The sequence below is a fragment of the Lycorma delicatula genome, chromosome 5, assembly GCF_047948215.1.
Source record: "Lycorma delicatula isolate Av1 chromosome 5, ASM4794821v1, whole genome shotgun sequence".
Taxonomy (NCBI): Eukaryota; Metazoa; Arthropoda; class Insecta; order Hemiptera; family Fulgoridae; genus Lycorma; species Lycorma delicatula.
In genome coordinates, this window is record NC_134459.1 from 166235287 (window position 1) to 166262812 (window position 27526).

Genomic DNA, 27526 nt, shown 5'->3' on the forward strand with positions numbered 1-27526 from the left:
TGCAGTAGATCTCTATCTCTAAACCGGCTGGGCCGATTTTGATGAGGTTTTTTGCATTAGATAGGGATCACGTCAGAGCAGACAGTTAGATTAGTTATCAGCTGCCAGGGAGCGCTGCTGTAGATATGTTTCCTCAATACGGCTTTTGAATGTTCTAACTCTTTCCGACTCCAGCAAGGCTACATTAATGTGTGGATTATTAAATAATTTACTTTGTAAAAGGTTGTTGGTAAAAAGGTTGTTGGGTCAACCTTTTACCCAACAAACGTCTCAATGTTGGGTAAAGACCTACTAATCTTTAAAAAGTAATAAATAAAAAATAAAATTAAAAATTTTAAAAAACCTACGAGAAAAAAACTTGAAATATTTAAATAACTGTATATTTTACCTTCTAATCCTCTGTGGCATTGTGATATCGTTTTTAAGACGGTAAATTTTAAGATTTTGATTGACTGTCGTGCGTGACCAGCAAACTGCATAGATAAGCTTTAGTTATCATTATAATCACGCACGACGGTTAATAAAAAACTTATATTTTATTGTCTTAAAAACAATACCACAATATCCCAAAGGATTATAAGGTAAAAATTATTAGGATTATAAGGTTTTTAATTATTACAAGTTTTTAAAGTTTTTTTACAGTTTATAATTTAATTTTTATTATTATTATTATTATTATTATTATTATTATTATTATTATTATTATTATTATTATTATTATTATTATTATTATTATTATTATTATTATTATTATTATTATTATTATTATATAACTTTACGTATTTTTCTTTTCACTGAGCTTTTTAATTAATAGATGGATATGTTATAATATTTAGTAGTTTAAGATTATCAATTTTACTTCCTAAGATATTATAGTGTATTTATTTTTGAGAAAGCATTTCTATCAGAAGACCCTCTCCCAAATTTTTCTATTCCTGTTGTTTTGAAGTTCCTAGATCTGAAAGTGTATTGTCATTTAAGATTTCTTATACTGCATATCGGTGTGCAATATACGTATGTATGTAGGCTAAGTTCGAGTATTTGTAGAGTAATTTCTATTTAATAATCTATCGTACCAATAGTTGTAAACATAAAATTAAGTGACATAGTTTCGAATTGATTTCATTAAAATTTTGAAAAAACAAATTTTTTGATGAGTGGGGAAGGTAGAATTAAAAGAATTCTATATCCTAAGAATTGGATTGCTACTAACGAAAATGATATACCTTAGTTTTTTCTTGGTTTATTTCTTGGTTTACCGTTGGAGAATACCATTGATTACCGTCAGATAATACCATTGAAAAATAGTAGTTTTTTTTTTTGAATAAAGATTGAAAAATCTATTTGGATTTTTTTAGAACTTTGCTAATGTTTTCAAATTTTGTATAAGGTCTTGATCCTATTTATTGTTGTAATTAAATTATTATTAAAAAATTTATTATTTTAAATTATTAAAATAATTATTAAAAATTATTTTTCTGTGAATAAGATATTATCAAGGTGGCTAAATTTTGCTCCAGAATTTTTTAATATTACAACACCCCTAAATCAAAAAAATAAATATTTCTATAATTTTTTTCAATAATTATTTTATTTCTTCAACCTCTTAATTTAAAAATTGACTTTGAAAAGGAGAGGATATTTAAAGCACCTTGTCTTATAAGCATTCTATTCCCCAGACCTCTCAAATAACGTAATTTGAAATACATCAGAATTCAAACCGTAATTTAAAAAAAAATATTGTATTCTGCAACTCAGTAATTTCATAGTGGCAGTTCTTCATTTAACTTAAAACGCCTGACTACTTTATCGACTAAAAAATATTACAGTATTCAAAGCGTTCTTTTGAGAAACGCATTCTAGTCTGACGGACCAGTAAAATTGTTTAATGCCTATATCTGGCCAGAACATATGACTAACAGTTCCAGCTTCCCCATATAACGAAAACTGAAATTATCCAATATTTTAATCATTGTTTTTTTGTAGATCACGTTCTGCTTTCAATAAAAATTAAAAAAGAAAACTAACATAACTAAAATGATATATGATAACTAAAATTTATGGTTTTTTCCTTTTTGCCGATTATGATGAACACGTAATAATGAATATTAATTTTTATTTCTAAAATCTTACAAATACATTCTTATGGGAATAATAGTAACACTTCAACGAATAGGTATAACCACTTCTATGAATAGGTCGTAATACAACGTTACCGTAAATTTGGTGAAACAAAACCGGGTAATTCTGCTAAACAATGTTTACAAAGTCCTTTTAATACAATCTCCCTTATAACTTAATAATGCTTGATTGAAGATGAAAAGTTTTAATTACTTTAGTGTTTACTGGACCGTAATATCTGGCTTTTAATTATTAATATATCCATCTTCCTCAGTTTTGAGATTTCTGCATGAGAGGATGAAGTTAAAGGTAGGAATCTGGCACGATTTAAAGAGAAATATCGGATATTTATAAGTTGATTCGTAGAAAAATTTTGACCCGTATAATATGATGCAGTCGACTCTGGATAACTGGAATACCTGCGGAAGAATAAATTACTTTGAGTTATGTATAGTTCGGGTTATATAGTTTAATTTTTAGACTTTTTCGATATACACAGTTATAAATTATTTCGAAAGTTTTTGCAAAAAAATTCATAGAGATGCAAACGAGCAAACTTCGAGATATAGGTATAAAATTGTTTGTGCTGTACTGTATTTTCTTACTATTGATATAAAACAACTTTAAATATTTGTTAATAAATATTGCTTTGTAAAAATTAACTAGCACCAAAATATGTTTACCTAAATTGAAATATACAATAAATAAGTCGATATATATTATTGATTTATGAATGTCCATAATTTTATTTTCCTTTTCGTTACTGGGAACGTGTGAGCCTCAATACAACAGCAAAATACTCTGTATCGTCATTTCCGTCATTATTTAATGATACTACAATGTCATTACAGTCATTATTCTCGTGACTACTACTTCCTCATCTATTCAGGTGAATTTTTCAAATGAAAGATCTTGTTTTAGATCTCTCTCTCTCTCTCTCTCTCTCTCTCTCTCTCTTTCTGTTTAGCCTCCTGAACCACCGTAAGGTATTACTTCAGAGGATGAATGAGAATGAGATGTATGAATGTAAATGAAGTGTAGTCTTGTACAGTCTCAGGTCGACCATTCCTGAGATGTGTGGTTAATTGAAACCCAACCACCAAAGAACACCGGTATCCACGAACTAGTATTCAAATTGGTATAAAAGTAACTGCCTTTATTAGGATTTGAACCTTAAAACTCTCGACTTCGAAATCAGCTGATTTGCGATGAGGTGTTTAAACCACTAGACCTAACCGGTGGGTTCTCTTTTAGATATCTGGTTACTGCCTTCCAGTCAGCATTCACATCAGGAAAAGCGGTCCTGTAACCTTTCCCTCATTTTCTGATAGGGCGTCCTTTCATTTACTTTTTTTTTGGGGGGGGGGAGGTTAGAAAAATTAAAAGTTTGAAAACAATTTACGATTGTATCTATTTTAAAATATTTCCAACATTTATCAACTACTCTCGTAGTCTGTAGCAAGTTAGTTCTACACTCTTGACTCTCTTCAGTGCACGTGATATATTTTTGTACAACTTCAGTCCATACAATATTTTGAAGTTCTTAATTATACCCTGACCGGTTTGAGTATAGGAATGATATTGTAGGCAGTACAATATTGTAAATAAATAAAATAATTTCGCGGTATCTTACCCATTGCTTATTTTAAATCGGGCATCCAAGAAGAGAAAATTTCAGATTTCATACTTGTTTATTATGAATGTAATGAATAAGCAATGATTTTACTCCAGCTAAACATTTTTTCATTTTTTTTATTATTTACCTATAAGTAAGGGCTTTAATTTCTCCCAGCCTGCCATATTAGCTGCCAAAAACAATTCATCCTTTATTTTCTGAATTTATCATCGGAGCATTCCTCTTTTTTGAATTTATAGATCTTATCAAGAAGACATTTGTAAAAAAAAGTAGTTTCATCTGCGTTAAAAATATTTTGTATATGAAAGGTTTCAATCATCTCAGACAATGAATCTGTCGATCCATCACGTAATTTGTATCATCATAAATATTATTGAAAATATTGTTGTTAGTCGTTTTGAAAATTTCTAGCAAACGTTTACGAAAATTTTCCGAAAAGTGGACCTCCAAAGTTATGTTTTTGTTTCTGTTCTCTAAAAACCTCTCAACCATATACTTTTCAATATCATAAAATTCAGCTTCTCTTTTTCGCTTATATTGCAAATTATCTTCATCGAATCGTTTCAGGCTCTCGGTTTTGTTCTTCAAAATTGTAGATAAAGTACTAGCTGAAATGTTAAACTCGGCAGCAATGACCTATTTTCTGTTTCCCCTGAGTTCACTTCTTAGATAATTTTAAATTTATCTTCGATAATTAAATTTTTCAACCTTCTTTTAGCACTTACTGCACTGTACTTAACTTCAATAAGCTGTAAATTATACCATAACTGTTCTAAATAAAGTTAACTTGTCAAAACAGGAGGACAATGTTCACGCACAAGTGAGAACACGCTTCACTGACAGTTCGCAGAAATCGACACGTTGTAATATCCTTGTTTGCCAGAATAGGGATTCATGTTAGTCAGACTCCACGGGAAGGACTTCAACATGTAGAGGAAACGTTCGAATAATAAAGGTAACGCAGTGTAATTTTTCGATTTAGATATGTTTTTTCGAGTTATAGACAAAATTATTTTATCACGTCGACTTATACAGGTACAATTTCCCATAAAGGTTTTTTCGAGTTATCCACGGTTTTTTTTTCGAGTAAGATAGGTTTTTTAAGAGAAAACGAAAAAAAATTCGCATTATCAAGGATTTCGAATTATGAAGGTACATGTTATCCATAGTAGACTGAATAATTAATTTCCTATAATTTTAAAAAAAGAATAAAGTGATATTAATAAGCTACCAGAAAAGGGGGACCGTTTTGTATATTTAGGATCCACAATAGATAAAGATGGATGCTCGTCGGCCGAAATACAAAGAAGAATTATCTTGCTTGGTAAAGGAGGCATTCAAGAAGTTGATAACTATTTGTAAAAATAGGGAAATCACGAGGAATACAAAACTGAGAATCCTTCAGATACTAGTATGCCTAGTAATTATGTACGCGTTGAGACCTGAACCATCATGATGGAAGAGATTAAAATTTGGGCTAATAGAAGAATGTTCCTTATCACGTGGAAGGAAAGAGAACAACAACTCAAATATAAACGAGCTGGGTATGCAGAGGAGTTTGCCTACAATATGCTTCCAGCGCAACCTTCGCTTTTTATCATATCCGTCCGTATAGGCCATATAATCTGTAGGCCCGACAAAAATCATGAAAAACTAGTTGTAGATAGAAAATTGAGGACAGCAGGTCGCGCCAAAGACCGCCGAAGAGATGACTGGACCAAATTGAAGAGGCGACTGGATAATCGTTAGGTACATTGATTGGAATGGCAGAGGATCGTGAGCTATGGTGAAATTTTCAGCGGGAATGAATCGGCTCACCAGCTCTCAGACATGAAAAGGAAGGATCAATGATGAAAACGAGAATTTTTACGGAATTACCTACCAGAACATTTCTAAATTCTGATGTGTTTAATAATCGGCTGATTCTGAAATAAATAAAAAAATTGGGAATATATATGAAAATGTCAGCTAGTATTATTATAAATAAATACGTAACAATCAATTTTTTTTGTATTTCATCACAATAAGCGTGAAGCCTGTGCGTGGGATATGGTAATTTAGCGTATGAAAAAATGCCATGCCTGACCGGGATTCGAACCCAGGACCTCAGGGTTGAAAGGCCGAGACGCCACCACTCGCGCCACGGAGGCGGGCAAAGGCCATTTATCAAGCAACATTTTTTTCCTCATAAAATAAAATTTTAAATATGTACTGCACGGTCTATATATATATATATATATATATATATATTTAAAAAATAAAACTATTTTTTAGTTAAATAGATCCCAATGATGGTACATTTCAAAAATATTATAAATTTTATAATTTATAAAATTAAATTGTAGTGAGATGTCTTAATAGTTTTATGTTCTTTATGTATGAATGTCCAGTGTTTAAATTATAGTTTATATTTTGTTCCTTTTTACTTTCCCGGCAAAAATAACTAGAAAAGCTATATTAAAGGGGAAAGTATGGTGATCATGTCAAAAATGTGGAAACGAAAAATTGAATCGATTATATATGGATCTAATTTGAATAAAATAATTATTAATAATTAACGGTTAAGAATAACAATAACATTAGATAATTTATTTGCTAGATAATTGATGGTTAATTTTTAAAAAATAATTATATAAGGGAAATTAATCATTGGAAATGACAGTACACCTTAAATCGGATTAATAAATTAAAATAAAAAAATATATAAATTGTGATACTATTAAATTAATTATGTGTAAATTACACTAATAGCGTAGGGTTTTGAATAAATAACCAATAATTATCAATAGTGGTTAGGGAGGTTAATTGCGTACTGACAAGGTATAATTGTAGGGCGTAGCAGGGCCATGTGTGTGTTACTTGGATGACTTGGGAGAACCTTCCTTATCATAGCCGACTAACCAATTTGCTAGCGCAAAGAGGAAGAGCCTAGATAAGCCCTTGGCTAATTATAGGGCTCGCACTCTTCCTTAAAACTGAACTTTCTCTCCCGTTACATCTTATATGCTTGTACTATTTCAATAAAGTGTTTAAAATATCTGTATCAAAGATTCTTCTTTGCATTGTAATTTCACTAATTACAATTACGCAAAAAAAAAATTATAACATTTTTAATTTTTCCAATACCGTAAATCATTTAATGTATAATTAAAAACTACCTAAGTAGAAAATATAATTTTAATTCCTTCAAAATTGGTAAATTTTTCCTTAAACAGTTTTATTTTATGTACCTAGAAATAATTGCATCTTTATATTAAGTTTTTTTTTATGTAGACTATAAAAATGCTGGTACTTACGTATTAACGCCACCACAGCTACAGCTTTGTTTAAAAACAAAGTAGTCAATCGGATTTCGGTGGAAAATCACTTTATTAATTTTAATAAATGGTTATTTATATTTATTTATTTTATAAATATAATTTAACCAAACTTAACCTACGCTCGTTTCGCTCACTAACCTTGACTAATTAACAGGAGTGTTTTGATTACTTAAATAATCAAATTGCAATAATTACTGAATTTATTAAATAAAAACTCAAAAGATTACGGTGTTAATTAGTCAAGGTTAGCGAGCGAAGGTTAAGTTTGGTTAAATTATATTTGGTTCATCAACTTTGGTTCAAATATTTCTTTATATGGAAGATATGGATCATATTAATGGTTTTTTTTTTTCATAACTTATAAAAGGGCGGCGAGATATCGCGAAAAAAACCCATTTTGATTTTCTTCAGAGTCATTTTAGAGAAAACTTTATTGAAGAAAATTTGTTGAAAATATAATAATAATAAAAAAAAACATTTCCGAACATGAATGTCCATCTCTTAAAAATGAAACGTATGTTTCTCATTATTTTTCTCAATGTCCCTTTTGTTTAAATATTTTTCAAAAACAGAAATGTTTACTTTTTTAAAATTATATATACCATAATCTAAATGCTTTAAAATAAATGTTTTTTTTTCTTATTTTAGCCTTTAATGAAGGAGTGATTTGTTAAGATTAACCTATATATAAATATTTTTTAAAAAATTAACTTAAATTTATTCCCCATGTATAAAAAAATATATGATTTTTTTTTGTTTTGTGTTTTTTTTTTTGGTTTTAAATCTTTTAATTATATTATTAATAGCCGAGAAAGTAATCTAACACAATTTGTCAGTTTTTTGTGTTTTAAGCTACATCAACTTTTATATTCATTAGCCCCGACTTCCAACGTTATTCATTATTTAATTTTGAGGATCTGTAACAATTAGATAATAAAACACTTTTTCTGCGGGTTAGAATTTTAAATTTATTTTATGACTTTTTTCTCCGTGTTAGGTTTTTGACCCTATTTCACTTCACTTAATTTTTATTGGATTAACTCATTTATGGTTTTTTTTTTGTTATTTTCTTCCATTCATCTATAAAAAAATCCTTTATTTTAAGGGATACATACGATATTATTGACTATAATCAGATATCAAGTGTTTATTTTTTCGAGTAATGAAAGGAAATAAATATTGCAAAAATTTGACCAACTGTTATGACTTTGTAAAACGGTTTTGCAGTTTACATATATTACCTTTGCTAAACTTAATATTTATTTAGCGAAGAGAAACATGTTGACTATCGGATTTATTTATTTTACGTACACATGTAGGCTATGTATATATTAAACCTATGGGATACCAACAAAGCCCGTATTGCCTTTGGCTGTTGAATATTATCAGGTCTCAAAGTGAAGTAAATAATATTTTATTCACCTTTAAGCTTCAAATTTTGTCAAGGGTAAAATTCTGTTAGTCTCTTCTTGTTATTGTTCATATATATATATAAAACTATTAAAATTATTGCATAATCCTTGTTGGATGTTCTCTTTGATAGTTCAAATATAACATAAACTAAACTACGTTAGGGTAATGAAGTTGTGTTCTTATATCCACCTACGTTGATAAATATTTAAAAGTTAACTGCTTATGATTGTCACAAAAGTTAATATATAATAAAGATATTAAACAAAATTCTATTATTTCAATTACATTCACCTTTGTCCTCCTTTTAGTCATGGCTTTGATGAAGACTTATGAATTACGAATATTCTTTTTCATGTTTCGCTTATAATGATATAAAATTAATCATTACATTAAACAAATCGAAAATTTGGGTACAGAATTAATTAAAGAAATTTAAGATAGAAACTTTATGAAAACCAAATTAAAAGTTTTTACTACAAAATATACAAAAATATTTAATTGGAATGTCAAGATAAAGTATTTTTTTTAGGAATTGTTACCAAAGAATCTTATTTCTATAAAAAAATCATAGGATAATATTTTACTAAAAATACTACTGTTCTTTATTTATATTTGGTTACTTTTTAACCTCTGACTGCGATGTCAGCCATAATTCGAAACAAGGCAGCAGCGGAGAGGGGCAGGTAGGCAGGAAGACTGTTGACCTGAGGCGGAGCGACCGATGCCGGACAGCTGTGAGCAGCCAGCCTTAGGGGTTCAACCCATCGGGCTGGTCTAGTAGTGAACACGTTTTTCCAAATCAGCTGATTTGGAAGTCGAGAGTTCCAGCGTTCAAGTCCTAGTAAAGTCAGTTATTTTTACACGGATTTGAATACTAAATCGTGGATACCGGTGCTCTTTGGTGGTTGGGTTTCAATTAACCACACATCTGTTCAAGACTACACTTCATTTACACTCATTCATATCGTCCTCATTCATCATCGGAAGTAATACCTGAACGGTAATGCCCAGAGGCTAAACAGGAAAAAGAAAAGCCTTAGGGGTTGGACGGCGCGGGCTTCTCGGAGTCGTCGTTCCCCGATGACCCCCTGGGGACGTCGCTCTGGTCATTCTAATTCGGTGACAAGAGCGCCCGGGTGATTTCGCAGGGGCTGTGCATATACCATGTGGATTAGGTCTGTCCCCTGCGTGACTAGAGCGGGAGGTTTTTGGCGGATGAGAGCCCCGCACATGCCTTCAGAGCGAGTTTGGCGGCGGCTGGCAGTTTTTTCCTACCACTATGGAAAACAAAAAAAACCATAAATATGAAAAGAAAAATATTACTTTTAAAGACTTAGTGTAATTATAATTTTGTATAATTTCTTTTTAGTTAAAAATAAAATAAATAAAAAATAGATTTTTTGTTGTTAAATTTTACAGGAAAATATTTGTATTTTTTATTACTTTCACTACACAATTTACTTCTGGTTGGAATTGTTGCAAATGATTCTGTATATAGACCTATTATATACCTTTACCTATACTATTATATACCTTTTATAGAAATTTTTGAAGTCAGTTTATTTTTTATTCTTCACTGAAGTACGATAAAATATTTTTATTTATTTATCTATCTAAAAAATAGTTTGTATCTACAAATTATGAAAATTCAACTGATTTCTACATAGGAAGAGTGATATTAAAAGGAAAACTTTCAGTAAAGCAACCTCAGTCTGAACAAATAAGTAGGTTGTTTTTACAATTTAATATATTTGTATTTACTCAAACGTAGTGTGATCATCTTCTCTATGAAACTAATATTTGAAAATTGAGCCCAATAAGTTTTTTGCTTTTCAGTTTTTATATCATTTCATGAAGTTATAAATTTATTGCCAAATAATTTTCGTCGGATTTGAATTTTTCATATTTATAGCTAAATTTTGATATTTCTTCTTTGACTGTAGAAATATTTTTTACGTATGATTGATTTATTTTTAATGTACACTAAGAGGCTTGTGTAACTGTTCGCAGAAATTTTGAATGGAAGTGATGAATTGCCTCTGTGGTTGAATTTGAAGAAATCTTACATTATTTTTTCAAACCGTGCAAAAATGTTGTAATCTGAAATTTTTAGTAATAATTTACGATTCCTTATGATCGCTAAATTTGTCCTGAATTTAATACTTTGAATAAAAAGTAAAATTTGTAAAATTTTTATCGTTGGTACAGATATAACATATGTTATTTTGGAATTATGCTTACTAGTGGCTTTTAAAAGTATAATCATTTTCAATTTTACTATTAGATAAAGGGTAAATTTAAACTCAAATTTCAGGTAAGGTTGAAAATTTTTTAATTAAAAATCTGATGTGGACACCACATGACCTCCTTCTACGACTATCAAATTACAAATACACATTTAAAAAAAATGTAAAGTACGTACATAAAATCTTATTTCATTAATAATTTATTGAATTCTAATTTATCGTAAAATTCAACGAAAATAAGTACCATTTATGATATATGGTTGAAAAGCTCTCAATGAGGGCTTACTGCAGTTAATAAAAAGTATAAAAGTATAAAATCCATTTTTTTTTTAATTTTAGACACTTTTGGTCCAGTCGATTGCAGGGGAGATTTACAACTAGATGTTACAACAGTTCTAAATCTAAAATTTCAACATAATACGGCTAATCGTTTTTGAGTAATGCGAGATACATACGTATAGACGTCACGCCGAAAGTACTCCAAATTAATTCAGGGATGGTCAGAATGGATATTTCCGATTAAATCTGAAAACCCAATTTTTCGCGATCGCCATACTTCCTTTACTTCGTACAAGGAAGTAAAAATTAAATTAATATACACATCTCTTTTTTTTTTTTTTAATATGACACACACCTACTGGAAATCATTATATAATTACCACTTATAATTAAGACTGTAAGATAAGATTGAAAATTCTAGTCCTTCAGATAATTTAGAGTTTTCTCACAAATTTCCACATTATTCTTTTCTAGATCCTGAGGTATCTTATGTTTCATTCTTTCCGTTTGATAATGTGGACAATCGACAATAATGTGTTTTACTAATGGATAACCCTGGAAATTTTCACATAGATTTCGGTCTTTTTCCAGTATGAGGTGTACTCGTATGTGGCTGAAGATAGCATGTCCTGTTCTCAATCGTGTTAAGATCATTTGTTGTTTTTTTAGGGAAATGAGCATGCAGGATTTTCTTCCAAAAATACTTTTTCGTATTTTTCTATGTCTTTGAAGTTTGAACTCTTCCCATCTTTTGTTCCAGTTGTAGATTACTTTCTTTTTGAATAGCTTTTTGAGCTTCTTAAGCGTTGGAAAAATGTTCAACTGTACAGAGAGTTTGTGAGATTAAGCAGCTTCTTTAGCCACCTTTTGTCAGCTTCTTCATTCAGTTTAATGCCTAAGTAGGAAAGTGTCCTGTTGAGTTTAATGTCTGCAGAAGGTCTTTTAGCTTTAATTAGGTATTATATTAATATTTTTTGTTATTTTTTGTAACGTGCAAGATTTAAGAGAATAATTGTTATCGTCAAATGAAAAATAAAATTGATGATCTGGTAACATTCAGCAAATACTTATAAATATACAAAACGAACGAATAAAACTTAACCAAACAAAATAATGAAAAACCTACAAATATTTTTCGCTTGACCGAATTAAAACTATCAAGAAAGAGCAATTAGATTAAAGCCAGAATACATTTAACATAATGCAGCTTTATAAAATTAACAGGATTATATTTATACCTTTGGCCATCAATGTATATAAATAATTCATCAATTATTGTAATTATAATGTACTGTCAATTCCTCTTTCTATTTACTTCTAATTGGACATACCTTGTGATGAATTACAAACATTATTGGGTGCTTCTGATTGATTTTAAGTTATTTATTTGTTCTAAAAGTACATTACTTTATAATCTCCAAAACGTTTATTTTATTATAAAGGAATTTATTTTTTGAGTTATATAAAAAATAAAATCAATAATTTAAAAATAACTTAAAAAACGGATGTTTCTTGATAAATCTAACAAAAAACAAAAAAGAAAATGGTAGTCAAAGGGATTTTAATTGTAGGTCTAAAGCGCTTAATGCATTCTGAAAGAAGTATAAGCTTTTAAATTAAATAGTAACTAATCTTGCTCTTTTTCCAAGTTTTACTAAATTAAGAATCTGTGAAAAAAAGTTTTAAATGAGGTAATAATACTTATCAAAAATGTTCAGAAATAAGAATATTATTTACAATTAACTTTAATCTTCCAATTTTTAAAAAAGATTTAATAGACCTTGAAGTTTTTATATTCTTATTCCATTAGTTTTTGCTCAGCTATCTGTAAATATATAAAGTAGAACTTTTAATAATACGATTACATTATATTTTTATTGATATTTACTTAAATTTCAACAGCCGCTGATGTGATATGAGTAATTATTTTACCACTATGTTCATTGTAGTTTTAGAAAAATCCTATTTGTAAATTTTTTAAATTAATTTTATTGTAAATGAAACATGAGATTATGAAATTTATTTCATAATGTCATTACTCATGTTGTATGTAACATAAATTTTGAGTAGATGACTATCAGTTTAAGACGTACAATGTTTCCCTGTTCGTTAAATTTAGAAGCTAGCGTGAATTTAAATTTTTTTTTTTTTTTTTTTTTTTTTGTTGGTGAGAATTAGATTATCAATGTTTCAGATGTGAGATATTTAATAGAAGGTTTTACTGTATCAAAATTTCAAAAGGTTGGCAAATGTTATTGCGAGCTTTATTTTAATATATTCTAAACCTACTATCGAAATTTTAACAGAAAAAATTAATACATAAATAAATAAGTGGTTAACTACTGTAATTGAAGTCTAAAGTATTCGCAGTAGAATGTTTAAAAATAAAAAGTTACGAGAAAAAAAATAATAAAACAAATAATAGAAATTATAGAAAGTAAAGTTGTAAGAAAACTTTTATTATCTACAAAAGAGAACGAACCCTAGTTAATAAAAAAGTACGTAATTCAAAAATATACTAAAAAACTGAACAATTTTCCGATTAAATAAAAAAGAAAACATTAATGCTTTATGAGTATCTTTAAAGAATGGACAAAAATGGATTGAAAAAATATTCTATTCATTAAAACATAAAAATTAAATTTCAACTTAAGAAAAAACAGATCTCTAAGGATAAAGTCCAGTACATTAGGGGTTTTAGGCGATATATCACCTTAGTTATAGTCAAGGCGATATAGTCACCTTTCACTTGGATAAAGAAATTTTTAGGCGAAATTCCAAAAATTGGTAGTTTCTTAAAAAAATAAAAACTAATTAAGATTAGGTAATCGGAAGAAATAAAGAAATGGTTCAATGAAATGATGAAGGAATGTTGGAAAAAGAGGAAACCGAATAAGACGAAATAAAAATTACAAAGCGCTCATAATGTTCAAATCGAGAAAAATAAGGCGACTTTTTTATCATTATATTGTACGTTTATTGAAAATTAAGGAAAAGATTATAATCTTTAATTGAATCAATTTTTATTCAGTTTGTTCGTATGGGGATAATATATGTTTTTAAATTACTTTAAAAAATTTGTGCGATTTCTTTAATTTTGATCGATGTCATAACTATTTCTTAAATTAAAATCATTAGCAGAGTACGCTAGCTGAGAAAAAATAATTTTCTGTCTTTATACGCTAGTAGAAAATCAAAATATAAATTAAATTCAAAATTTTGCTACATTTTTTTATTTGAATGATTATCATTTTAAGAAAAATTTCAAGAGATGAATGAAAAAATCTTTTTTAAGGTAAAATTCGTAGAAAAGGATTTTTTTTGTAGTTTTGTACAAATATTCCCGTCCCCTACTTCCAGAATTTTATTTTCTTTATTTAATATTTGGAAATTAATTTTATAAGCAACATTTCCGGAATAAGAAGCAAACAGAATTTGAAATACTTTTCGAAATTTTAACGAAAGGTTTTCTGTTTGACGCCCCGTAACTTAAGATTTTTTAGGCAACCTGTACGAGGTAAAAGTAATTTCTCAAGAATAAAATCTCTTTCGCCAAGCTTACGAACATGATAAGGGAAGTTGCTTTTATTTCCTTCTACTCTCAAACAAATATATACTGTATACTGCAGCATATTAGGATAAGCTTACCGAAATACAAAAGATATTTTAATTAAAAGCTACACTTTACTCTGTACATCACAGAGATTAAATGTTTGACAAATACTATCAAATATCATTGGCTTCAGGTAAAGTATTTCTTACTGTAGCCGTGTTGATAATTATGCGTTTCTCATTAATAAGAAAAGCTTGAGTAATAGTGTGTAAACCAAAATAATGAATAGTTTGTTTTAATGAATAGTTCTATCGTGAAATGGTGTTAATTACAGTTTGCCTTTATTCTGAAAGGAAGAATTTACTGTTATAAATTGAAGCATTAAATAATAATTTGTTAATAAAAGAAAATGAAAAAGGGAAACAATTTTTAGGGAAAATAAAGAAAAAATTACTTTAAAAAATAAATTATAACTTTTTGTGCAGGAAAAATAAAATATTTTACATAAAAGCACATTATTACTATTAATCTGAGGTTTCTTATCGTAGCGGTTATTCACATCATGTGTCGAGAATGTACCGAGTCACATGTTCTTCTATTGTAGGAACTTCTGACTGTTTTAGTTATTTTTAGAATTATGGTTTTCTGTAATGAATATTCATTTCATGTTGAAATGAATATGTATTGGGGAATCTAATTTCTTCAGGTATCCTGACATTGTTATTGCTGTTATGCCTGTGACTGATTATGATCGGTACTATTGTAATTAAGTTCTGTTACCAGATTTCATTCAGCTCTATTGCAAGGGGAGTATATCTTTCTCTCTTTCTTTTAATACTAAATTATAATCGTTCGATGTAGTAATATCTATTATGTATGTTTTTTTTTTTTTGTCTTCAGTCATTTGACTGGTTTGATGCAGCTCTCCAAGATTCCCTATCTAGTGCTAGTCGTTTCATTTCAGTATACCCTCTACATCCTACATCCCCAACAATTTGTTTTACATACTCCAAACGTGGCCTGCCTACACAATTTTTCCCTTCTACCTGTCCTTCCAATATTAAAGCGACTATTCCAGGATGCCTTAATATGTGGCCTATAAGTCTGTCTCTTCTTTTAACTATATTTTTCCAAATGCTTCTTTCTTCATCTATTTGCCGCAATACCTCTTCATTTGTCACTTTATCCACCCATCTGATTTTTAACACTCTCCTATAGCACCACATTTCAAAAGCTTCTAATCTTTTCTTCTCAGATACTCCGATTGTCCAAGTTTCACTTCCATATAAAGCGACACTCCAAACATACACTTTCAAAAATCTTTTCCTGACATTTAAATTAATTTTTGATGTAAACAAATTATATTTCTTACTGAAGGCTTGTTTAGCTTGTGCTATTCGGCATTTTATATCGCTCCTGCTTCGTCCATCTTTAGTAATTTTACTTCCCAAATAACAAAATTCTTCTACCTCCATAATCTTTTCTCCTCCTATTTTCACATTCAGCGGTCCATCTTTGTTATTTCTACTACATTTCATTACTTTTGTTTTGTTCTTGTTTATTTTCATGCGATAGTTCTTGCGTAGGACTTCATCTATGCCGTTCATTGTTTCTTCTAAATCCTTTTTACTCTCGGCTAGAATTACTATATCATCAGCAAATCGTAGCATCTTTATCTTTTCACCTTGTACTGTTACTCCGAATCTAAATTGTTCTTTAACATCATTAACTGCTAGTTCCATGTAAAGATTAAAAAGTAACGGAGATAGGGAACATCCTTGTCGGACTCCCTTTCTTATTAGGGCTTCTTTCTTATGTTCTTCAATTGTTATTGTTGCTGTTTGGTTCCTGTACATGTTAGCAATTGTTCTTCTATCTCTGTATTTGAACCCTAATTTTTTAAAATGCTGAATATTTTATTACAGTCTACGTTATCGAAAGCCTTTTCTAGGTCTATAAACGCCAAGTATGTTGGTTTGTTTTTCTTTAATCTTCCTTCTACTATTAATCTGAGGCCTAAAATTGCTTCCCTTGTCCCTATACTTTTCCTGAAACCAAATTGGTCTTCTCCTAACACTTCTTCCACTCTCCTCTCAATTCTTCTGTATAAAATTCTAGTTAAGATTTTTGATGCATGACTAGTTACTAGTTACTAGTTACTAGTTTTTAATTAGAATACAGAACTAATTGTTCTGTATTCTTCACATTTATCTGCCCCTGCTTTCTTTGGTATCATAACTATAACACTTTTTTTGAAGTCTGATGGGGAATTCCCCATTTTCATAAATATTACACACCAGTTTGTATAATCTATCAATCGCTTCCTCACCTGCACTGCGCAGTAATTCTACAGGTATTCCGTCTATTCCAGGAGCCTTTCTGCCATTTAAATCTTTTAATGCTCTCTTAAATTCAGATCTCAGTATTGTTTCTCCCATTTCATCCTCCTCAACTTCCTCTTCTTCCTCTATAACACCATTTTCTAATTCATTTCCTCCGTATAACTCTTCAATATATTCCACCCATCTATCGACTTTACCTTTCGTATTATATATTGGTGTACCATCTTTGTTTAACACATTATTAGATTTTAATTTATGTACCCCAAAATTTTCCTTAACTTTCCTGTATGCTCCGTCTATTTTACCAATGTTCATTTCTCTTTCCACTTCTGAACACGTTTCTTTAATCCACTCTTCTTTCACCAGTTTGCACTTCCTGTTTATAGCATTTCTTAATTTCCGATAGTTCCTTTTACTTTCTTCATCACTAGCATTCTTATATTTTCTACGTTCATCCATCAGCTGCAATATATCGTCTGAAACCCAAGGTTTTCTACTGGTTCTCTTTATTCCGCCTAAGTTTGCTTCTGCTGATTTAAGAATTTCCTTTTTAACATTCTCCCATTCTTCTTCTACATTTTCTACCTTATCTTTTTTATTCAGACCTCTTGCGATGTCCTCCTCAAAAATCTTCTTTACCTCCTCTTCCTCAAGCTTCTCTAAATTCCACCGATTCATCTGACACCTTTTCTTCAGGTTTTTAAACCCCAATCTACATTTCATTATCATCAAATTATGGTCGCTATCAATGTCTGCTCCAGGGTAAGTTTTGCAGTCAACGAGTTGATTTCTAAATCTTTGCTTAACCATGATATAATCTATCTGATACCTTGCAGTATCGCCTGGCTTTTTCCAAGTGTATATTCTTCTATTATGATTTTTAAATTGGGTGTTGGCAATTACTAAATTATACTTCGTGCAAAATTCTATAAGTCGGTCCCCTCTTTCATTCCTTTTGCCCAGCCCGTATTCACCCACTATATTTCCTTCCTTGCCTTTTCCAATGCTTGCATTCCAATCTCCAACTATTATTAAATTTTCATCTCCTTTTACGTGTTTAATTGCTTCATCAATCTCTTTGTATACACACTCTACCTCATCATCATCATGGGCGCTTGTAGGCATATAGACGTTAACAATCGTTGTCGGTTTAGGTTTTGATTTTATCCTTATTACAATGATTCTATCGCTATGTGTTTTGAAATACTCCACTCTCCTCCCTATCTTCTTGTTCATCACGAAACCTACTCCTGCCTGCCCATTATTTGATGCTGAGTTAATTACTCTAAAATCACCTGACCAAAAGTCGCCTTCCTCTTCCCACCGAACCTCACTAATTCCTACTATATCCACATTTGTCCTACCCATTTCCCTTTTTAAATTTTCTAGTCTACCAACCTTTTTTAAGCTTCTAATATTCCACGCTCCGACTCGTAGAATGTTATTTTTTTATTTTCTGGTGACCCCTTCCTTAGTAGTCCCCACACGGATATCCGAACGGGGGACTATTTTACCTCCGGAATATTTTACCAAGGAAGGCGCCTCCATTATTGCTATGTGAAAATGCAGAGAGCCACATTTTCTTGGAAAAAAAGCAGCTGTAGTTTTCCATTGCTTTCAGCTGCGCAGTACTCAGAGGACTGAGTGATGTTGATACGGCCGTTTAAGTCGTCCTGACTCACGCCCCTAACAACTACTGAAAGAGCTGCTGCCCTCTTTCAGGAATCATTCCTTAGTCTGGCTCTCAACAGATACCTCTCCGATATGGTTGCACCTTCGGTCCAGCTACTCTGTATCCCTGAGCACTCAAGCCCCCTCACCAACGGCAAGGTCTCATGATTCATAGAGGAGGATTATGTATGTATGTTCTGATTTCTTGATTAATATGTTGTCTGGTATATTGCATGGAATTGCTTTGTCTGCGAGTATTGATCTGTCCCGGTATATTTTGTAGTTGCCATTTTCTAGTATGTTTTCAGGTATGTGCTTGTATGTACTATTATATGTGCAGGTATGTGCTATTTGCTTGTTGTGTAATAATATTTTTAGGTCTGTAAATCCTCTTCCTCCTTTTTTCCAGCAAATTGTAATCCTTTCAATGTACGAATTTGAATGTAATATGTGATTTTCTGTTAGTTTAGTTCTGTTGAGACGTTCAGATCTTCCAGGTCTGTGTCTGATAATTTATTTAATTACACCAAAAGAGTATGTTTGAACTGGGACTGCATATGTATTTATTCCCTCGATGATGTTTTTGATGTTATGTTTTGACTTCAGTATACCGGTTAATCTATATTTGTATCTCTTTTTGAACCATTTTAAATATTTCTGTGATCTGTGCTTGTATTTTGTTTAAAGCTGAGGTGTTTCCATGTTTCCTGTGGTTTCATATTTTCAAATGTTTCATTGTTGAGTATTTCTTTTGTCTCTACTTGTCTGAATTTTCCTCAGATTACGGGAAGTATTTCCCGTAATCTTTTTTTCTTTATATTCTGTTGCCAGACGTTGTACTTGATTATTTTAACTGTTTCAGCCTTATTAATATTGCGATCAGGTGGGTGTTGATATCAATGAGAATAGAAGTTTTTTCTCTAATGTTTTGTAGAACCATGTCTGGCCTATTTTCAGCAATAATTTTGTCAGTATGTATGGGAAGATCATAATACAATCTTTTTTTTTTTTGTCTTCAGTCATTTGACTGGTTTGATGCAGCTCTCCAAGATTCCCTATCTAGTGCTAGTCGTTTCATTTCAGTATACCCTCTACATCCTACATCCCCAACAATTTCTTTTACATACTCCAAACGTGGCCTGCCTACACAATTTTTCCCTTCTACCTGTCCTTCCAATATTAAAGCTACTATTCCAGGATGCCTTAGTATGTGGCCTATAAGTCTGTCTCTTCTTTTAACTATATTTTTCCAAATGCTTCTTTCTTCATCTATTTGCCGCAATACCTCTTCATTTGTCACTTTATCCACCCATCTGATTTTTAACATTCTCCTATAGCACCACATTTCAAAAGCTTCTAATCTTTTCTTCTCAGATACTCCGATTGTCCAAGTTTCACTTCCATATAAAGCGACACTCCAAACATACACTTTCAAAAATCTTTTCCTGAGATTAAAATTAATTTTTGATGTAAACAAATTATATTTCTTACTGAAGGCTCGTTTAGCTTGTGCTATTCGGCATTTTATATCGCTCCTGCTTCGTCCATCTTTAGTAATTTTACTCATATTTGTTAATACTAAATTCCATGCATGTGTCTTGTGCATAGTCTTCTACTATTGCACAATTTTTTCTGTTTGTGCATATAACTTGATGTCATACACAGTAGGTGGTTTATTGTGCGTTGTAGAGTGTTCTGATGTTTATTTTGAAGCCAAAGGACATGTTGTTCAGAAGACATGTTGAAAGAGGATTGGGGCATAGGTAAAATGATAATACACTGAAGAAGTTACCTTCTTCCTCTGTTGACACATATTCATATGCATTGATAAGATCAACATATTTCTTTGTTGATCTTGATGTCTTTGATTTATATTTTTTGTTGGTCTGAGTTTAAATCTATTGTTGTCGTCCATGTTTGCATGATTGTTTGTAAAAGTGTTGTAGATATGGATCAATTTTGTAATTTTCCAAAGTTGTCAGTAGCCAGCTGTGCAGAATGGAATCAAATGCTTTCTTGTAATCTGCATGTAGTTATATTTCGTTGCATTTTCTCTGCTGTTTCATGATTACACTATCGATTATTATTTTTCTTCGCACCCTTGACTATTCATTCGACATCCTTTTTGTTCTTCAGTAAGCATGTTATTTTGTATAAAATGTTTTTATATCTTATGTGTGATTCTGACAACCTCTCTTGCTAGATGTATGTATAGTGAAGTGAACTGCTTGTACTAGAAATTATGTATGTGATCTATTCTAGGTGCTTTTCAACTGTGAGTTTTTTTGAATACTTTTAGTTAGTTCTTTTCCTGTAATTATGTGGTCTGTTAGATGTGGTATATTTATACGTCTATTCTCTTCTTGGTAATCCATGTGGCTACTACTTTATGTTGCTTTCGTTGTGATCATAAATTTTTCCAAAACGCCCTTATTTCATTTGTGGTTGGTAGCATGACTCTTATTTCTTCTAGTCTTTCCAGGCTATTATAAAATTGTTTTTTATTTCTGCTGAACTGGATGTTTCATTGTACCTTTTCAACCTTTCTGTATACACCGCTAGTTTTTGTTTTAGAGTGTCTAGTGCTTCTCTGAGTTTCTCTTGTTAGCCTCATTGTTCATGATATGTCTTACATGTTTTAAAATATGTGTTGTTTGGTTTCCTGTACAACATTGTGTCATTCTTGCTATAGCTTTTCTAATATTGCCAATTTTGTTTTTGAGTCTGATTTACCATTTAGGTTTCATTTTGTTTCTTTTGCGGTTGGTTTGTTGTATGAACTGTCCATTTTGTGTTATAACTATTTTGGCATCAGTGTATGTCATAAGCAATATGTCTTCTAGTATCATCTATGTATTTTTCTAGTTGTTGTGCATTAACTGTGCTGATGATAAAGGATTGTATTTTTCTTGTATTTGAGTTTTGGTAGTGGAGGCTTTTGGTAGTGCCCCTACTAACTGGGGTAATTCCCTTCCACTTGATATGATAGTTTCTATTTTGTTGTTTACTGTAACTTCTATGATTATAGTTGTATCTATCATGTTTTCTATTCTTATGTTTGTGTTTATCCATTGGGTTGGAGGAATGGTTATTTTGGGGGACTGGGTATTTTGAACTGGGAAAGGTAGGTTCTGTGTTTGTGTTTTGGTGTTCGTGTCAACTGCTCTTTCTTCTTCTTTCTTGTGTGCTATGGGTGTTAAGAACTTTTGAGATTTGTTCCTTGATGTTTGTATTTTCCTTTTTGTAGCCTTGTGTTGGTAATTATAATTCTTTTTTGATCAACTAATCTTTGTGGAGTTACAGTGTTTATCAGGTCCGAGTATTTTTCACTGAACATTATGGAATTCTGGTTGCTGTCCTATACTGATTGTATCCAATTTGATTGCAGTGTAGTAACAGTAGTGATGATCATTTCTCTTGTCCATATCATGTGTTACCTACGTTTTCCAGTTTCTGTGGACCGGGATAAAATTCCAGCAACAGTTGTTTGCTGGCCTGTATTTGGTCATAACTCTGGACCCCGAGGACCGATTTTCTTCAAACTTTGTAGATAGGTACAACTTCTGGGAGGAATAATTTATTAAAAGTTTAGAAAAATTGGAAAAGATAACAAATTATAAAAAATTATTTTTATTATTCATCGCCTCTCCTTAACACTATATATTTCTTCCTTTTTTTAACTATATCTTGCTTCAGAAAAGGAGTTAATGGGAGTTTCTTAAATCTATATTTTCTATATAAAATAGGTAAGCATTCAAACCACTATAAAATTGTTTTGCCCATTCCACTCCATAGTCTGTGGTGTAAACAAATACAGTATTTTAATATTTTAAAATTTATTTTAAATTTAAATCCATCTCGCAAGTTACCCATTGCATTTAAAATATTAAAATTTTAATTTTTTGATAGCTCTTACTCTATAGTATTTCTTGATAAAAAGAGAGCAAACATTTTCATCCTAGAAAATTACGAATTTGTTTATTTAGAACTACGGCTATATCGTTGTATTTTTTAAATAATTTCAAAAATTCAATTCTTTTTTTTATCGCCACTTAAGGATTATTTGCTTAAAATAAATTTTACCCGAATGATTCTGTTCCTTGAAAATGGGAGCGCAAAATGAAAGAAGATGTTTCATAATTTCATATTTTTTAATACTCAAAACGTATTTTGTTAAACAATAAAATCACTAAATTAACTTCATACCGCTCGCTTGATGGGGAGGAGCACCCAAATTTAAAAAAAAAAAAAAATCTGAAATTTTTAAAAATTTCTATTCTTATTGTATTTAAAATCAATTTTAATCATTAAAAACAGCTCCTTAATTCATGAGTCTCTAAATTTTCAAACATTACAACATAATTAACCATAAAACATTAAACATAATTATTTTTCGTAAACGTTTTTTTGAAATTTTGATCCTATTATACTGCTTTGTTTCATATGTTTAAAAAATAATAATAATATTACCTTTAAAGCACTAAATATTTTTTGATATTTGCGTTCGTAAACACTGAATAATAATTTAAAATATTTTTTTTAAAATGAAATAAATCTTTTAGTTTTATTAATCCATTTTAAAACTTTTTTCTTGGGCAGCGCCTGAAAAGTTTCAGGACCTTTAGCCGGCTTTTTTTTTCTTTTAAATTGACCTGTGTGGGATGAATCCAATAGATTATTCCTTGTATGCTTGTTAAATTACATATACATATTTTTTTAAATGAAAAGTACATAAAATTTTATTTCATGACTTCTGATATTTTTTCATATTTTCTTTTTTTTATTGTTACTGAATTATTATTTATTGTAATTTTTTTTATAATCGGTGTTTGTTAATAATTAATAAATCAATATATTTAAATTAAAAAAAAAAAAAAAAAAAAAAAAAAATTAAAAAAAAGATGAATTCGGATTTGAATCGATGTGCTTTCCCCTTGTAAGATCCAAATATTTTATTTATTAAAATTTTATTTGGCTATTTGGAGCCAATGGAAATAAGTACCATGATATATCGTTGAAAATCTCTGAATGAGGGGCTTATTACTGAATTTAAGAAAAACCAAAATTCAGATTTTTTTTTGGAATTTGGGCTTTTTTGGAAACTTTTGGTTCAGTCGATCGCAATCAAAAGAGGAGGTGCACATCTAGATGTTACAGCAGTCCTAAATCCAAAATTTCAACTTCCAATCGTTTTTGAGTTATGCGAGATACATACGTACGTGCAGACGTCACGTCGAAAGTAAACAAAATGGATTCTGGGATGGTCAAAATGTATATTTCCGGTGAAATCTGAAAACCGAAATTTTTCGCGATCTAATTCTTCCTTTACATCATAAAAGTACGTAAAATGACAGAATGTATGGAACATCACGGAATAGACGTTCTGTGACATTTCATTGTCATCAGCTGAATTACCCATCTGTTTAGTTTAGTTTACCTTCTCTCATTGCATGTTACGGTTGAAGCTTATATTGATATATTTACCGCTTAACCACACAGTACTATTTATACAGATAAAATTAAAACAAAAATGTGAGTATTAATAAATATATATATAGTCTTCATGTTGTGATTCAGTCGGAGAATAATTGTGTTTCTTTGAGGTGGGGTTGATAGTTGCGAATCGGAACTGAAATATAACGATTTCCTTCAGCAGAAGGAAATAAAATAAATTATTTATTTTATTTTTCTACGTCTGGAAATGTTAATTCTTTCTTGCCTTGTAGATCGGGTGGAAATTCAAACAACGGTATTTTGAATAAAATAATACTTTAATTTAAGAAAGTGCTACGTGATTGTATTCAACGACTGTTCTTTTTATTGTTTTAATCACTTTTATGTTTTAATACATCCTTCATATAAATACTGTTAATAGTTGAACATAAATTAAAATAAATTTACACCCATATTAAGATTCTTTAAATTGCCTAACTTAGAAATATTAAAGGGTTTGTTAAAAGAAAAAAAACTCTGCTATTAAATATTCATACAAGTTTGTTTTAAAATGGGCATGTTAATGAAGAGGGGACAATTTAACGACTCATGAATACACAACTTTTTCTACCTGTCCGGGGAGAATTTGTTGAAGGCCTGGTTTGTTTTTGCTATGCTGAACAATGTAAAGCAATTTAACTTTTCTCAGTACGGCACAATGAATTGTAATGCGATTTTAAAATCGTCACAAGTTTAGTAGATTATCTGAAGCTTTAAGATTCCTTGGTTCAATGAACAGATTAAAATATAAATTTTGTTTTTCACCTTGTAACTTATTTGATATTATTTCTTAAAAATTCACTTTATTTTTCTTATTTAGTTCTTTAAAATCTACCGTAAAATAAAACTAAAAATTATATTAAATTTATTAATAAATTTAAAATTTTTTTCATCTATTTTTTAACTAAATAATTTTGGATTGTTGGTTGATTTGTTTCATGTTCTTATTTTTAACAATGAGTATTTAAATAGTATTTTTTATTCGTATTATTTAAATAACTATTGATAATTAGTACTAAACTAGGAAATTACTGTTATTTGTGGAATTTAAAGTAATATAATCAAGGTTTACATTTTCCGATTTCTTCCAGATTAACTTGAACTTTTTGAAACGTGAAAATGGATATACTATTTTTTTATTAATTCAGCGGCGTATACCAAAAAAGAGAAAGTTTATTTAATTTACTTTAAAAGAATTCCATTTTCCAAAAATCTCTATAACGGTTTGATAAGATCGTTAAAATTTGAAAAAGATAATGTATCAAGAGAATTTGGTTTTAGTACACAGTTCACTGTGCACAGTACTATTTGTACTTGCGTGAATTTAACTTTTAAATATACTACTTAACCATTAACCTATTGGAATTTAATGACACCACGGAAGTGGGGTCGAATTTTTTACAAGACCTTGAAATTCTATTTAGCTTTTAAATATGGAAAAACGGGCACGAAATAACGCTATATTTCGGAGACATAATTCAGTGGCGTTGTGAAAATAAATTTTACCGCTCTAACATGAAGATGCACTTAGATACTTGGTTTAATAAATCGCGCATACCTTTCTTCACAGCTGTAAGATTCATTTATGCATAGAATGAAAAGGTGACCTCGATTATTTGGATAAATAAATACATTTTTTTTATTCTAATCGGGACGTTATATATCACGTCAGAAGTGGGGGGGATATGCTATTCCTCGGTTAAAAAAAGAAACTGATGCAATATATTCCTGGATGGATTAAGGGAAACTGCGATAAAAACTTAAGCACCTACACAAAATATAGAGTGCGTTCGGAAAGTCGCTGTGCAGTATGCTTTAGAATTATGTGGTGAATTCTGTTCTTTCGGCATTAGATTGATTGCCCTGTGGATTCCTCAGGCAATGCTCAGTAATAAACCAAGACGTCAGTTGTTAAGTTGTGATTGAACGTGCTTCGTTTAATTTCGTTTAATGGAATCAATATTTGCAAGAAAGGTAATGGTGTTTTCCTTACAGGAATGCATTTTTCACTTTGAACACATCTTTCGTGAAGTTGACAACTATACTGATTTAGTAAACACAAATTTTCTGAACATTTTCCATATAATCCTGTTTTTCACCGCAAAGCAGTTTGAACTCTTATTACAGAATTTCGGGTAACGGGCTCTGTTAAAGAAGCTGATCGACGTGGAAGACCACCTAAACTAAACGAACAGAAGCTGCTTGATATTTTGATGTTATGGCCGTAAGTCCATCAAAGTCAATGCTTAAGTTATTACAGCAAGGTAAGTTAGTATATCGTACTTGCTACCGTACATGAAGATGTAAGAAAAGAATTGAAACTTAGCTCTTACACAGTAATGTGAGTTCAAGTGAAACCTACAGATCATGCCAAAAGATTAAATTATTGTCAAAGTTTAAACGTTTTATTGACCAAAATTTCATAGATATCCTTGACATTACATTTTTTTACAAATGTAAAAAACGTAATGTATTTAATAATGTAATGTATGTACATTATGTTTTTACGTGGTTTCATCTGCGAGGATATAATTCATAAAATACACGACTGTGGTCCACAACTAACCCCCATGAATTACACGAACAATCTTTACACAAAACGAAAATTGGAATATGGCATGGAAAAGAACGCGCATTGTGGGTCCAATCTTTTTTTTTGAAATAGTGATCGTTATTGTACTGTTTTAAAAAACTTCATTATTCATCTAATAGAAATGGAAATCTATCACACGGTTGGTTTCAACAAGATGGCGCTACAACGCATACAACTAACAGATTAATGACTTTTTACGAAATGTGTTTGGTGAACGAATCATTTTTCGGGGAGTTTATGGCCTGCACGATTGTCCGATCTGAGTCCCAAAGATTAATTTTTACGGGAAGCAACGAAGCAAGCAGTGTATCGCAAAAAATCACGCACGATTGACGAACTAAAAACCGCAATAACGGTTTATGTACGAAACATTCTAGTACATCAGTCGGTTAAAGTGTTTGAAAACAAGTTGAAACGTTTGCAATTGATGTTGGAGGAGGACATTTTCAACACCTTTTATAAATTATTCCAGTTATTTCTATTACCCATTTCTATAAAACAATGAAATAAAATACAAAGTAGAAAGTTTCAATTGTGCTATTTAGAAAGTTTTGTCGTTACACTTCCATAATTCTACAAGTTGCACAGCAACTTTCCGAATGCACTATAACTGAAAATAATTCAAGAAAAAAAATTATTAAATTCAGTATTGAATAATATGAAATAATATTAAGATAGATATATGAAGATATTGAAAGTAAATAAATTACAATTTAGAAAAGTTAATGAAAGTAATTTAAGCTCATACTTATATAAACATTGAATGGGATGCCGAAAATCTAGGCTTTTTTAAAATTATTTTGTTATGTTATTTAAATACTCACTGACAGAATAATGATTCTCTAAAAAAAATTGTATA